Here is a 17,337-nt window from a genome sequence, read left to right as displayed (position 1 = left end):
CTCCAGCTCAAGCATGCTTAACCACGGGGTTCCCTCCAAGGTTAAACCCACTTAGCTTGCAACCCCATTTGAAAAACCTTCAGAAAGTGTTGTGCCTTATGGACCATTCATTATAGATCCCCTTTATCTCATCAATTGATAAGTAGGAGGTATTTTCCACAGCAAGTCAAACTATGATATTGCTATCAGGATTCAACTGTGTAGTTTTTGAGTCAAACTCATTGACCCATGTTTTGCATAGATTTATGTGTGGACTATATTGTATCACTATCAATAAAATGCAAGAATGGTGTATGAGAAAAATAACGTGTTTCGCATGCAATCATCATTTCATCGTCATTTTATAAACCACTCTAGAGAGGGAAGAATGAGAGAATGGATGCTAAAAAAAAGGTTTGAAAAACTTTCTCTAATACCTTGTTGAGATTATGACATAAAGAAGACTTAGAGCCTCTAAAATAAAAATCAACCAATTATTCATCTTCAACATGATTCATGATCACATTCAATGGACTTATAAATCCATTCAACCTAAAAACTACCCAAACCACCTAGCAACTACCAAGTAACTAATTCGTATGAACTAAAGTTCTTATTACATAGTCACTTATATTATTAATTTACATAAGTTAAGTCCTAACTTCTACTTGATATGTATAAAAATGAGATACTAGGCCTATAAATTCAAACTAATATCTTAAATACCCATCATATAGCATTGTAACAAGAATAAGTGTATCCATTGTCCTAATATGAAAGATAAACACTTGGGTTTTTTTAATTTTATTACAATGGATTTGAGATTGCAAATTATGTGTTAAGATCTAGGTTTAATGATACAAAATTGATAATAACAATAATTTACAAAACAGAAAGCTAACACAACAAGCCAAGTCTAGAAATAAGACACAAAAAAAACCATGGATCTATAAATTGAGGCTAAAAATGTTTGACTACTATGCTAGGCACAAAGTTTGAGGGTCTTTATGCTAATAGGAAGGATAAGATTCATAGTTAGGAGTTCATATAGGTACTTATCTCAACAATTTAACTGAAAATAGTCAATCACATGTGGTGGGAACCCTAGTCTACTAGTTTTCACCTATTCAAAAGTTATCGCAACTTGTACCAATTTTCTCTGTGCACCTGTAACACTAAATTGCTATTGGATTTGAACTTGCACACAGAAAATGAGGAATAATTGTTGTGTTGTATAGGGGCTTGCCTAAGTCTAACCTCATATTGATGTTTCCACCTCCACAACAACCATGCTTATTGAAAAAGAGTGCATGTCCTATGGAGGATAGAGGAAAATCAATAATGGAAATGTTGAAATGAAATGGTTACACCTTAGGTGTGAAACCCTCTCATGGAGTTTCACATAAACATGGTAATTCAATTCTATTTATGGAAGTCCTACAAATGTTCATGCAATAATGGTAACAAAACATAACAAATATAAAGGCATACTTGAATGTTGAATATCATAGTTTTTTTTCTCAATTATGTTGAATACTCGTATCTAGAGCGCTTATTTGATCACTAGGAGAAGAGGTACAAAATTTGAACCAAAGGTAGTTGAATTATAGAAGATGTGCTTTATATTATAGGGTTCACAATGTATTTTTGAATGTGGGTCAACAACTAATAGTCAAGTGAAAAGATCAAAACTAGATCATGAATGATAGAGGTTGAAACTTGCAAATGTATGGATTTGGGTTCCTTTTGAAGGGACTAGGGTTCTGGGTGCCCTAGTCCACTAAAAAAAGGGATGAGACAATGGGTGGTGATGTTTCAAGATATAAAAAATAGGATCTATTCTCAGAATTGGTATATGATGATAATAAAGTTGTGGGATTAACAATTGAATTATAGGGTAGGATAAGGCATAAATGTGCTTTAAATGATCTATGAGAAAGCATGTGGTCCAAATAGAGTGTGAAATTGTAAAGGGATATAGTCTATGACACTACACTAATATTTTAAAATATTTAATCTACACCATTCTAGTTGGATAGTAGGAGAAAGTACATGGAAATACTTTTTTATGAATGCATTAGTTTAATAGCAAATTAATTAATCATTCACACCAAAAAATGGTTGTTTATCATAAAAAACAAAGTAATACCCAAAAAGGAACTCAAAATTAGTGGGGAATTCAGTATTGATAATGCAATCTTGGAAGATGCTTATATGATTGATTCTCATCTTATTTAGAAGGTTATGTCTTAAAAAAAATGAATAGTGCTTGTTGAAGGATATTGTAAGGTAGTTGGAGGTAGAGTACACATAAAGGAAGTTAGTAAGGTGAACATTGCATATACAAATAAACTTGTTGGAATGGTATGATGCTTGGAAAACCTCTAATATAGTGATGCAGGTTAACAAATTACACTCTTCCAATATTTTATTTCCTTTGAGGGTCTCTCTAGCTATATGATGGTGTGCATGTCTCTTTTTCATTATGTGAACTTGTTTTTATGTGTTTTTCTTTATTTACTATATTTTAAGGATTTATTAGAAATGCATATATTAGATTCATTCTAATAGAAGGAGTGTCTATGCATTGAGAGAAATGATGAGAGTTTAAAGTATAATGTTATACTCTTTATAGATCAAACTGACATAATGGAGAAAAAATATTTAGGTAGGGAATCTACTATTTAGACATGAGATGAATGATATGTGGAACATCCAGAATACTAAAGGGGATGGATGAATCAGTATTCCCTTGAATCTATTGAAACTTTTTATCAACCATCCATATGACATAACTTAATTGCAGAATTGAAATGAACAATAAGCAAAAACATCGTACACCACATAACACCAAGATTAATACATGGAAACCCCAAGATAGAAAAAACCATGGAAATGATCAAATCTCTATATAATGTAACCAGCTACAGAATACAGGGTGGTTCACTATCAGAGAGGCTCACTCACGGGGGCTTCACTTAGTGAACTTGGGTTATAGCACATGCGTTCATGGCATACTAAATAATCCCCCTATTTTCAAAAAACATTGCCCTAAACTCCTTTTTGTCACCCCCTCCCAATACACAAGCTGAATCAAAAGCCCCTTATTTTCACCAAATATTGTATTTTTTCATAGCCCCGAATTAAAAAACCCCCCTATTTTCACTGATAGGCAATATATTATACCCTCATTTTTGGGATATTAAACCCCCCAATATAAATACACATGATATAATATTGCCTAGCTAGTGAAGCCCCCGTGGGATCACTACCCAGAACATAATGTCTCACTGTTGAAGCATGGCTTACAACCAATATTACAAAATTTGAACTATTAGGATTGCATCTATCACATGCATGAGATATAATTTCATTTAGGTGCATAATCACTTTCACATTCACTAAAGTTCACACATAATTATGATTTGATGAAAGATCAATATTTTTATCCTTCACTAGGCAACTGTATATATACCAAACCGAGTCTACCTCAAGTCAGCTTAATTGGAGGAAATATTAGCCCAAAAACCTCTACATGCTACTGCTCAAATGTTCTTACTATATTGGAGAAGTTGGCCAAAACATAAAAGAACTTCTCCATGATCCAAGGAATGGCTGGAACCATCAAAAACAACATATTGTCATTGTTTTTGGAGAGGGTCGGACAAAAAACCTTCACACTATACTATGTTGATAAATAGGGTATACAATTACCAGACCCATAACTATGTCACAATGATACATTATCATCTCAAATCTCGAATATAGATGTTAGACCAAAAAAAGAAAACACGATTTCAAAATCTTATGGAAGTATCTAGTAGTGCGGAGAAATGCGAACCCAAAAATGTATATTGTCAGACCCAAATGTATATTGAAGCTTGTCAGACTTGCACCAAAGTATATCAGACTCATGTTGCTGGATGTAGTGCCCCTCCCTCTTTTGGCTTGTTAGACCTTTTGATTTTTGTTCTGTGTGGTTTGACCCTTATTTTGGTGTTGGTTGATTTTGGTTTTGGATTGTGATGCTTGACTATGCTTCCTGGATTTCTATGTGATTATGATAATTCTTGTTATGTGGATGGTCAAAATACTGATCTTTTGAGCATGTGATGTTATATGATGTATCTTCGCTCTGTGTGTTAGATGATTATAGATAGAATATTCTTGTAATGTTAGAATTTTATCTTGATACTCTTAGATGTATATCTGCCTTGATCTTACATTGTTTATTATCTCTGATGTTGTTATGTGGTTGTGATTGATAATTATATGTCAATGTCTTCGATGGAATCATATGATGTAGTTTATGATGTGATTATTAGATGCTATTCATATTCAACAATACATTATTGGGCTAGATTATTTATGAGTTTCTTTACATTTATCAATGCATATTGACTTGATATACACTGCTTCTATGTTTGATGTGATTGGGTGAAAGGGAAAATCTTCGCACTAATCTTTACATGCAAGCTACGTCGCTTCCATTCCCTATTCACGGTATGATATTATGTGGTTTATATATGTACATGTTCAACAGTTTATTTATGCAGCTACAGGTACCGAGCATCGACTCCACCTGAATCTTCAGGTCTAAGCGTGCTCTCCAACCCAATGGTAAAGTGGACAATGGAGATATCAGTTAGACCCCTGCCAAGAACCCTAGTTCTTTGTTCATTAGGTCTTGTCAGACGTCACCCTCTGTTAGCTCTATATGTTTTGAGATTGTCGTAATTTGTTTTTGATTAATAAAGCAGTGATAATAAGGGCACTGACCCTTTACATAGAAAAAATATTAAAAATCATAGCACAAAAACAACACTATAACAATAATTAACAACAACTATCAGCAAAAAGGAACCAAGTCTTTAGAAATAGGAAACAAAAAAAAAACTACAAGGGTGCCTTGCACACCCTAGTGGCATCCATAGCACTGTTCCATTCATTTGATAGGAACTTGTAGAGGTCCCTAGCCTCCTGTTTGTCCTCCTCAGTGTCCACATAGCGTTCCCTCAGCAGAGAGAGGGTGAGTGCGGAGCTATGTAAAACCTACACATGGAATTCATTAAGGCCCACCATTTGGGGTTCCCAAGCCTCCATCTTATTCTTGAGCCAGTTGACATCCTCCTTGATAGTCTACAGATCAAGCATAGGGCCGAGGTTTTCAATTCTCTATGTTGCTAGATCACAAAAACATCAATGACATCAATGACAACATTCTAACAAGATATCTATGGTAAATGGTAGGATTAGTAAACAAGTGGGAATGAAAATGGAAACAAAGACTTAAATATAAAGAAAAGAACATATACCTTTCCTCCCTTTGCACCTCTGTTAGAGTGTAAGAGGTTGAACATACTACTTAAGAAGTCTTCCAAAATCTATCCCATAAAAATTTCTAGTGCACCAATGGTATAGTTGTGATCAGGTTGTGTGATGGAAGATATGTTGTTTCTCTTTAGGCTAGTATTGTAGCATCATGAATTACATCCCTATACAATTTCTTGATCAATCAGGCCCTATTTTGATATGTATGACCTCTCGCCTCTGTTCTTGTTCATTAAATCTCAATTTCACATGTCATTTCAGCTTCTCCTTATCATTTTGGACCTCAAGTCCCAGTTTGAGGCCACATTGGGGGGGAGAAATATGCTTAGGACACCCTGCTCTTGGAAGCGTGTCACCCAAGGCACTCCACTCCCAAATGTTTGGCCCCAAATTTAAACCATGGAATACTTAGCTAAGAAAAGAAGGAAATATTTTCCTATGTTGTCCTGCTCTAAGTTTTGCACACCAAAGTGCTTGGGAGAGGTATATAAGAAAGGTATCCTCCCTCATTTTTAATAACATGAATATACAAAGGATAAGGTATTTGAGTGTTCAGGTATCTATCATTCAAGATATTTCATTGGGCACCATATTCTTTATCGTGTCAACCTTCAACAACCTTCATGCAAGCATGTCTTTTGTGATGTCCGTTTAGGTCTTTTGTGTCGAGTCATGATATTGCATCAACAGTGATGATCATCTTCAAAGAATCATTTTCATCATCAAGTCATAAGATACTTTTGTTATCAGATCTAGCCTTTTCTACATATCAGCACACTTTTCTTTCATGTTCAATTCAATTCAATTTCAAGTTTGATTCCAAAACTAGGGTTTGACTTAGTAAAACCCCTTTCCACCTAATATTTTCTCTTTTCTTTGTGCATGAATAGGTGATGAAGCTAATAAATGAGGTGCAAAGTTGTCAGACAAAGATCTACAATGTGCAATTTTTCAAAGCAAAAACTATCGGGAGAAAGTCTCCCACAACTCCCTAGCCCTAGGAGAAGATTTCTCAGGGTACTCCACTCCCTACACTTTTGCCTCAATTTTGGATTGTGATTTGGTTCTAATTTGCTTTATGGTATCCTCTTTAATTAGAATCAGGTTCTTAGCCTATTGCAGCCCTACACACACAAAAAGATCATCTTCTCACCTTACCTTGCAGTCTTCTTCCTAATTTGCAAAGTCATTTCCAATTACACCCATGAGAGATCATTGAATTCACTTTGTGTTTCAGAACATCATGGGCCAAGTGGATCATTATCCCTCTTAATGTAATCAAAGAAAAAATAGGCCTATATTTCCCATTTTGTTAGTGTAGTGTCATAAAATTGTGACCCTAGCAATTTTTGACTGCATTAGGGTCCTCACGCACATGAGATCAAATCCTCTAGCCTGATAGGAGACCGATGACTTCTCAACCCTTGGAATCAACTTCTTCCTTGGAATCCACATCACCTTGTCTGCACTCTACCCTAGAGAAAGGGGTAGGACAGGGATGTGGCGCCCCTGTCCTTGTCCTATTTTGGGGTAGGACCCTTCCTACAACATGCATTGTGGGTTGTGCAGTGAGCGGGAAACTCCCTTGATGTCGGCCCATGACAAAAATCAAATCCACTAACATGTATTTAAGGGGCATTCATCCTCTCATTTTCATAAGTTGAAGTTGGATAATATTGGAGTTTTTCAAGTTGCATATGTGATCAAGCATTCAAGAGAATTCATGCATTCTTTTCCAGTATTGAGCATTCTCAAGTCTCCCATCAAGGCTAGGTGTGGCATTCAAGTTAAGGATTCAACCATTGAAGAGGAGATTGATCCCAACATTGAATTCCACACAAGCATTTCTATCAACATTGCTATCACAACCTCCCTTGAGGTGATTTACAATTCAGTCTTTCATTTACATCTACTTGAAAGTACTTTCTTTCATTACTTGGTTAATTCCAAAATAGGGGTTTGACCTAAAGGCAAACTCCCAACCCCAACCCATTTTCCTCTCTTTTCTGTGTGTGGTTCCTCAAATTCGAAGGGTGACTTCATCTTGACATATTACTACTAGATCCAAATGCACAACTTCATCCCATATTCTGATCCTAAGTTATAATCAATTCTTTGTCACTTTTGCACTACATAATTCAATCAATTCCTTTCCATTTCAAATAGGAAGAGGGGATTAGCTTATCACTCCCATTTCACTCAAAATTCCATCTTCTTGTTGGGAGGTTAAATCTAGTGAATTCTCTTCTCCTCTTCCAATGTAACTACGTGAAAAATGTTTGAAGGGAAATCCATAGTGAAACTCTCATCTCTCCTTGGAGGGAAAGAGTAGTTTTCTCTTGATCTCCATCATTCACAATTTCAATATTACAGTTAGTAAACCCTATTTTCCACTCCATTACAACTATTATAACATTGTGTTTTTAAAAATAGCCTCCAAGAGGGTCCATTTATAGTTTTTACAATGGATGATCAAACGTTGAGATTGAATTTTGAGATCAATGGCTAGGTTTGAATGAGATATTTGGAGGAAAGATAAGCCTTCAGGTAGCATCTTGTAATTGGTGCATTTAGACTATGGTAAAGATCAATAGGGTTTAGATGGTTGAGATTACCTTGTTTTGATCAAATTGTGGAGATTGAAGGTCCTCATACATATGTGACTCAGATGCCAATGGGCAAGAGTGATATGTCATATAAGGACCACATGGGGATATAGGATTATCACATGTGATTACTCTTACACATACATTGTGAGGATCAAATGACGATGTCATATTTGATAATTGAAGGTTCTCACATGTGTGTGAGTCACATGTTTTAAATAATAGACCTGTAGATATTTTAAGAAAAAATAGATAGCTAGGACTTAATGAGAGGGTTTTATGGATAAAAGGGACAAATATGACACATGATTAATCAAATTAGTCAGAAATATAAATTTTAAATTAATCATGGTTTGATTAGTATAAGTGTTTAATGAGATTAATCAATTGAGTTCAGTGAATTAATGACATGAATGTAGGATGGGCCCAAATAAATATTTTTTTAATTTACTTATCTAAGGTTAGACTTTAGAAATGATATCGATTAATTGAATAAATAGTCCTAATTTATTTTATTAATGTTGGAGGAATGATTAGATGAATAATTAAATAATAAAAATTCTATAATTAACGTTAGGAGATAAATTAAGATAATTAACTAAATATATAAAATCTATTTTGTTAGTTCAAAAGTGATAATGACAATTAGATTGACAATAACAAAAAATTTGGAAGATAATTTTAGGTGTCTATAAAATGTATGGGAAAGTGTGTGGACATAGATGAGATAAGGCCCAAATGCATGAAAATGTGTGCAATAAAGAAAGGTAAATACTAAGGGAATTAGTCCAACTCCTAACAAGATTACACCATTTGAGGACTATTTGTTGATATTTCATTTTATCAAAGATTTTTTCTCAAAATTGACCAAAAACTAAATGAAATTGGCATGGGCATGTAATTTTCACTATTACTGTATTTGACACAAACAAGACCTGATATTATGAATGTAATATGTATTGTTTCAAGATTTCAGAGTAATCCTAAGGAAAATCATGAATCAATAGCGAAAAGGATTTTTTGGTATCTACAAGGCACAACAAATCTTGGTTTATGGTATCGTAAAGATGAAAATTTTGATTTATGTGCATACACAGATGCAAATTTGGTAGGAGATGTAGATGACAGAAAGAGCACCACTGGTGGAGCATTCTTTCTTGGTAACAGATTGATTTCATGGTTGAGCAAGAAACAAAGTTGTACATCATTATCAACAGCAGAATCAGAATATGTTGCAGCAACAACTAATTTTACTCAGGTATTATGGATTAAGCAAATGTTGAAGGACATAAAGGTAAAATGCAAAGAACCTATAATCATTTACTATGATAATATGGTAGCAATTGATATATCTAAGAATTCGGTATTTCACTCTACAACTAAACATGTTTCTATCAAATTCAATTTTCTGGAAGAGAATGTTGAAGCAAAAGAATTGAAATTGGTTTATGTGAATACTAAAGAGCAGATTGCAGATATCTTTACTAAGCCTTTGCCTAAGGAAACTTTTGAATATCTCAGAGAAAAGCTTGGGGTTATACCCTCACCGGTAGAAACTTAGACAGTTGGAGAATGGCATCAGACTGACAGAAATTAACAAAGAAACCTTTTTCCGGCTTTGATGAAGGAGAGCTACTTCTCATGGGGAGTAGTTGGCTATAACTATTGGTTTTGTGCTCTGGTATTTGTATTGCTTTGGCATTTGATGTCAAAGGGGGAGAGATATCTATGGAAAAACACATTATCTTTTGGGGAGAGATTACTCATTGGGGGAGTAATATTATGTATTTTGATTTCTGGTAAATTGATCTCTTTGGGAGATTGTTGGTTTTTGGTTTTTGGCATTTCTGCTTTGGCACTTAGATGGTTTTTCCATCAATGCCAAAGCGGGAGATTGTTGGTATTATGGATGTGTTGTATTGGTTTTGTCATTGATGTCAACACTTGTCAACTCTTATCAACACCTATCCTTCTGGAGATGTTTGGTTATGTTCACCGGCATGTTCAGTGACTTGTACACAGTCACCTGTATTTGGTTCACCAACAGGTTATATTGTTCACCGGCACAGAGGATGACTTGTTATCATCTAGAGATTACTTGCTTATGTCGAAGACATGGTTTGAACACTTGGATTTGGTGATTTGGTTATTGGTCTAATCGAGTTTGCATATTTGTTGTTACCGACAAATTGTTCTAGGTTATGGACCGGCAAGCGTTATCTATTCCAGATCAACACGACACGTTATGGGGATGATTTATTGATTGGTTATTATTGTAAATGCATTAAGCTGACATGATGCATCACATCTTAACTTATTTGTAATTGATTTAATTATAATATTCTTAATAAGCCGACCTACACATTTGGTCTTAGGTTTTGGTATATATGTAAGATCTCATTTGTGAGATTAACATAGTAGTGGAAGAGGAATGTAATAAGGTATATGCGAATATAAGAAGAGATACTCACGTAGACATCATTTGAAGATTAAAGGAAGGTTTTAAAGAAGACAATCAGATCTTAACCGGTACTGAATCCAACATATGAAGATGCTACTTTGAGTAGTACATTATCATTGGATTTAACCATCCAATTGTAGTCAGTGTAACTCTCATTTTGTGATTGAGTAGTGAGCTCTAGGCACTTGGCCTTTCTGCATGTGCAGACCCCATTTGTACACACATACTATCTATAGTAGTATCATCTGATTGTGGGTAAGGTTTCCCACCATGGTTTTTCCCCTTACAGGGTTTCCACGTACAAATATATGTGTTACGTGTTGTGGATGTTATTTGTCTTTCTGTTTCATGCATTAAACTTTACCAACATTGTTATTAACTGTTAAATTGTCAAACGATATTAAGTTTGGTTTACCGGTATTATGCATCAAGTTTGATTAAGTTATATTTGGGTTGAAATTAATAGACAACTGATTCACCCCCCCCCTCCCCTATTAGTTGCCTCCAAGTTCTAACACATAACCCCTCACTGCTTATCATTCACCAAAGAAGACAACATGTCTTTGCAACATCCCCATAATGCTCCCTTGCATATTTAAGTCCTCATTCATAAGACACACGTTAAACATGTCCTAATAGATGGTGGAGATGGCTTAAAGATTTGCTCATTGAGTCTTGTCCATGTTCTAGGTTATTTAGAAGATGCAATTGATCCCTAGAAAAAGATCACCATCAAACCATATGATGAAGAAGAGTGTTCCTTTAAAAGAACTATGATATTACCCATCAGTGTGGGACCTTTGTAGAGAGACACAGTATGCCAAGTTATAGACTTGGACTTATCATACAACATACTCTTGGGAAGACCCTAGATACATGACATACAAGATGTTCCATCAACATATCATCAGTGCCTAAAATTTCCTTACAATAGGCAGGAAATCACAATCTTAGCATATTCAAATCCATTCCAATACTGGAATAATCTAAAACCAGCTCAAGAAGCCATTGTTCCTCATAATAGGGAGACATCATCTTCAAACACACAATCCAAAGAAAAATCATTTGCCTCAATTTTGTCAAGTACGGAAAAATAAATGCAGTTAAGAGATCGAGTGAATAGAGAATATTCACTATCACAACTACCATTTTCTCCAAAATCCTATGGAAAACCATCAAATTCTAAACAACCACCAACTGTGAAACATCTTCCAATATTTGATGGAGCATTTGTTAGTGCTAGGACCTTATCAGAGGAAAGAAAAGACAAGGATGTGCTACAGTGGCTATACAAAGATGAAGAAGTCCAACAAAAGATAATACCCTACTAAAAAGTATGGAAAAGGATTTAACATCCTTCATAAAATGGGATACACTAGAATAGGTCCTATAGGAAAAAGAAAAGAAGGTATCTCAGAACGTATCCAACCTAATACTTAGCAGGCTATAGACAAAGCATGCTTAGGGTATGACAAGTTACTCTATCAGAGAACACATCCTCTAGCCAACAATAAGATGAATATGAAAACACACAAGAACAACTTGCAATTGAAAGGGAAGAAACAAGTGCCAAGTAACGAGAACAAACAAGCATGAAATGGCAAAAGAAGCAAGCTTCTGATCAACAAGAAAAACAAACTAAATGTAGCTCCCAAGCAACATTAACTCTCAATCAAAACAAGCAAGAACCTAGTACAAATCAAGGAGAGCTGATAACAAGTTTGACAGAACTCAATCTTAGTCTAGAAGAAGTTGAATACGAAAGAAGAAAATATATAGCAAGGAAAACAAATCAAACGTTATATGAACAAATCTGCAGATTGCAAGCTACAAGTGAGACAAATTCTAATGAATGGGAATGGGATTCCTATCATTCTAAAGAATTAGCAAAAGAAAATTTCTTTGAAGAAGATGTAGGAGTCGATGTAGTCCATATATATGTAGGGAAAATGTTAGGAAAATGTAGGGAAATAGTACCTTCTCCATTCCATCCTAAATAGAACACGTGGATATAGAGTCCTTTCCTTTGACACCTCAAAGTTTTTTCTTTCAAATGAGAGAAAATAATACTTTTTAAAGTGGATTTCTCTCCTCCTAAATACTTCAAGAAACTTGAGCTCTTAAACTAGCTAGTTACTCTTATATATACTCTACAATTCTAGGAGGATCATCTCTTAAGATTTTCATTTCCTTAAACACTCTCATGATGGAGTCACACTCAAACCAGCTTTGATACCATGATAATATTATGAAAAATAACAATAATAATATCATTTAATAACATATATTATTTTTAAAAAAAATATTATATATTTTTTAAAAATTACATTTTGTATAATCTTAAAACATACAATCTTAATTCCTACAAACTTCACTCTAAACTTGACAATTAACTAAAACTAACACTTAATATTTAAATTGAACATCTCTAAAACCCTTAATCTAAGAAACCTCCTAAACTGCAAGAATTTCCTTTTTAAGACAAACTACTTGCTGCCACACAGTCTAACAAGTGAGCAAGATTTTTCTCAAGACAAAAGAAACCTAAGTGAATTAAGTTAGCATGAATTGAGCAACTCAAAAAGCCACTGCCTTCAAACACACTCGAAGACAATTTGAAATTGCAATGTATCTAGACATAAACATGGCAACTTGAACAAGATTATCCGATTTACATTATTCTATTTATTCCATTCTTAATTTTTTAGAGTTACATTAAATTATTCTATTTTATTTAAATTGTATAAAATAGTAGATAGATTATATGTTAGAATTTTTTTAGTTAGTAGAATTTTTATTGCTAAAAAAATATCAATATATCTTTTATTTTTATTGTTGATTGTGTACTAAATCTAATTGTAAACTGAATTTGTTGAAAACATCATAGAATTTGTTTTAGTCAAGTGAGACGGAACAAGGTAAATGACTGCAAACTCTTTGCTACATTGAAATCAAGTTTATAAACATGGTTGTATGGATGTCAAAGACTCCTCAATCCAATTTAAATATTTGATATTGAAATGTATTGCTAAGACTTTAATTAAAGATGTATCATGGAAGATCCTTCTCAACCATCAAAATATTTGATATTGAAATGTATTGCTAAGACTTTAATTAAAGATGTATCATGGAAGATCCTTCTCAACCATCAAATTATCTTGGCTACAACTAGAGGTCATTATGATGAGATTAACAGTTATAAAAAAAGACGCTTCATGTAAAATTATTTTAGTTCAAATTTAACTATTAATAATATAGTAAAATATTTAAGAGATTTATAACATATAAGCTTGGTATAGTAGCCCTATCATGAAGAATTTACTTTCATACTCCTATTTGGTGGAATTGGTTGGTGCAACTCAATGACCTACCCTTAACAATGTCTCCTACCATGGAATGCAAATTTCATTTAATGGATTGTCTCCTTTAGAAATTATGGCACCCTATTAGGCTTGTATGAAAATTGTGCCACTCAATTTTGTTCTCTTTCACTCTTAGTAATAGTGACTAGCAAATTATCAAGGATATTATCAACCTTGAGAATGGTGATAATTAGAATATCCACAACCTTGTAGACTAACTAGTGTGCAATACCTCTAGTCCATGTGAATGTCTACCATTTGCAATCAAGAAGATGTAGTAGTAATTCATTAAAGAACCCATAACTGAAATAATAATAAGACCAAAAAGAAAACTAATCAAATTCAGTGATCATGAATTGACCAACTTCAGAAAAAAAACACTTTCCTCAAACACACTTAGAAACAATTTGACATGGCAGTGTATGCAGATAAACACGGCAGCTTCAACAAGATTAAAAATCTATTCTTCGAATACCCTGACTGGATAACTCACAAGTTTTCAAACCTTCTATACTAATCATAAACAAGAAAATTGAGGGGATGGAATTTATTTTGCCAGAGCTTTTTCCTCTCAACTCTTTCGTACGAGCTGTCCTCCTATACTATACCCCTGTTCCTCTTCCCCACATTTACTTCACCCCTGTTCCTCTTCCTGGAATGTTTTCTTTGATTTCTCCTATTCTATTGTTCAGGTGACTAGGGAGAAAATGGAGTTTCTGCAGGAAGTTCAAAACATTATATAACTTCTTTGAGTCAGGTGAGATGGGACAAAGGGAAGGACTGCAATCTTTTGCCTGCCTTGCAGTCAAGTCAATAAACATGTTGCTATGGATATCACAAACCCCTCAATAAAAGTTAAAATGCCTGATATCCAAATGCATTATTAGGGCTTTACTTAAAAGATGTGCCATGAAGATCCTCCTCTGTCTCCAATTTTTCTTGGCTAGTTCTGTAAGATGAGATCAACAATTAAAACAGAGATGCTTCATGTAAAAAATTTCTTGTTGAAATCTAGTTATTAATAATATAGTAAAATCTGCACTGCTGTCACAAGGACTTTACTTCCCTGCTACTATTTGGTAGCATCTATTGATACGAATCAGTGATCTACCGTTGACAAAGTCTGCTACCATCAAATCTAAAATTTCATTTAAGAAAAGTTTTCACTTCAGTTGAAGTTATGGCACCCTACTACCCTTGGATGGAGATTGTGACACTCAAGTTTGTTCTCTTTCACTCTTTGGAAATATGAATAGCAAATTATGGAAGATATTATTAACTTTGTGATTGATGAAGTTGTTTATCAAACTATATTCTGTGGCTTACCTTTATAAATGAGTTTGTACTAGAGATGGACTAGCATGAAAATGGGCATAAAGAAATCCAAGGATAACTCATCTTCGAAGTTCATAGCTTGAAGCTCTTTATTTACTAAAAATTTTCAATGGACAAGCGAATCAACTTCATCAAACATGCCAAAACTGTCTATTCCTGTGAATGCAAAGAATTGGTTAAACATGTCATCTGGAGTTGCAAAGTGGGTAACATGCATATGATCTTTCAGATCTCTTCCCATCTAAACTTGACAGGGAACAAACTCTTTTGACTCTACAATCTAAGTATCTCCCACAAAGTGATAACTATAACTTTCATAAATTTAATCATGAAGGATACTTTCTTATATTAATGAATTGTTTCCTCTGGGAATTTCAATCTAGAGATTCTACAATAACCTCTTGCTGACAATGCTGTCTTTTCCAAGTTTGCTTCAAATTTGTTTAGGTGCACTGATGCGAGCTTGCCCAATAGAGGAAAGCTCTCGAGTAGCAGATAAATGCTTTGGAGTAGTGGATGTCTAAACTTGTTGAGAATCACTCTTCAAGAATATTACCTGGTATCTGAATAGGTGGGTTGGAACCCCCTCTTAAAAATTGCATTTAATATCTAATAAAAAAATAATTATGACATATTAAAAACTGCAAATCTAAAGAAATGTAGATATCAAAATTTAATGTCTGAATAGTTAAAAAGAAAAAAATATATGAATAAAGATCAATTGTAAATCTTGCTTTAGATATTAAATGCAACTTTTCTTTTTATATTAAATGTGGGAGTTAAAATACCACACACAGAGCATAGAGTAGAATGATAACTTTCCAGTACCATAACAATTACAGAAAGGCTTTATCACTACTGTAATTTAAACTTAATAAGACAAAGCGAATGAAAATAATGAAATGTAAGTAGGTGTAGATGAACCTACCTTTAGCAGCTGGAAAACAGCAACAATAATTGCAATTCTCCTTCTACACTTAAAAATCGCATTACTACTACACCTTCGTGAACTTCCAATTTCTTATCAAAAGAGTGATGTCCGCCTTATCCTTATATAGGAAAACTAATATGGATTATGATTGAATAAATAGGATTAATAAAAATCACAAATGATTAAAGATGATTTAAACGTACAGGACGTAAAGAAGTAGGCCCCACCGCAAGTGATCCTTTTTCTGAATGGCGTGCAAGGCAGAACCTTTCAACTTCAACTTCAACGAAGACATTGCGATGTCCCATCACCATGCAGTTGGATACCTTTTCCTTGAATAATGTAGTGCTACGCGTTTCAAAAAATTTGGTAAAAATTAATCTGGGTTAAATATGAGTTAAGAAAGTAAATATAATGTATAGGATATTTGTTTCAAGGATTTGAAAAATTAATAAAATTGATATGATAAAAAAAATATTATTTTCAATGTTAGAAGTGGATTTTCATTTTGTTTTTGTTTCACCTTAAATTATGTAGAGATTGTGACAGTTTTTAGGTGAGTCTATGAATATAAGACATTTTTATAGAGTTACGCGCTTTTACTTTCATGATCCATCTAATTCTTTATTATTGCTCTACTTTAAGGACTTGCAGTATTTTAGAATACTTTTAGAGGATCTTTGGATTGTTAAGGGACACATTCTCCTACATCAATCTCTAGAAAATAATGGATTTATTATTGTGTTAAGAATCAACAAGAAACAAGTAAGCACATAGATATATCATATGATTATCTTGAGATAAATATTGATCTTTCTAGTGCACTAATCAAGTTGTTCTAATATAATTTTTACGAACACTCTAGAAATTGGAATGATGTAAGAGGGAATCTATGAATAGAAGATAATTGAATGCCTTTAAATACAACCACACATCAATAAATCACATAAACATTTGTAATTTTATAATTTCATGAGTCAAATCCATAAATCATAGGGTCAATGTAGCACTCATGAAAGGTCAACCATGTCGGACCATTGGGGTCATCATGGACATGTCACTAGTAAAAAATGATTTTTTTAAAAGATTTTCAAAAACTTATTTAGTGGAAAATTAGCTAACATTGCATAGTTTATGATTGATTTTTTTTATTTTTTTTTGAATGAATATATGAGTTTTTGAGATTTATATTTTTAAATTTAAGATATTGTAAAAATTATTTAACTACACTATGATTGATTTTTAAAAATTGGTGTTATAGGAGCAATATTTTAGGACTAGTAGATTTTTTAGGTTTTTTTGGGATTTATTTGTAATAAAAAAAAAAAAAGT

At 33.6% G+C, this 17,337-nt stretch overlaps 1 protein-coding gene across 3 annotated transcripts in view; it reads right to left on the bottom strand.

The window, feature by feature from the left end:
- LOC131073766 (uncharacterized) overlaps positions 1-16,116 on the bottom strand; it is a 59,873-nt gene extending 43,757 nt beyond the window's left edge. For all 3 annotated transcript variants that reach the window (XM_059217070.1, XM_059217071.1, XM_059217074.1), the window contains exon 1: positions 16,003-16,116. The gene's annotated coding sequence lies outside the window, so the exon portion shown is untranslated. The remainder of the gene's footprint in view (positions 1-16,002) is intronic.
- Positions 16,117-17,337: the final 1,221 nt, after the last annotated feature.

This window comes from Cryptomeria japonica, chromosome 1 (genome assembly GCF_030272615.1).
Source record: "Cryptomeria japonica chromosome 1, Sugi_1.0, whole genome shotgun sequence".
In the NCBI taxonomy this organism is placed as follows: domain Eukaryota; kingdom Viridiplantae; phylum Streptophyta; class Pinopsida; order Cupressales; family Cupressaceae; genus Cryptomeria; species Cryptomeria japonica.
Note: the sequence above shows the minus strand (reverse complement) of the source record. Positions and strands in the feature narration are given on the sequence as shown.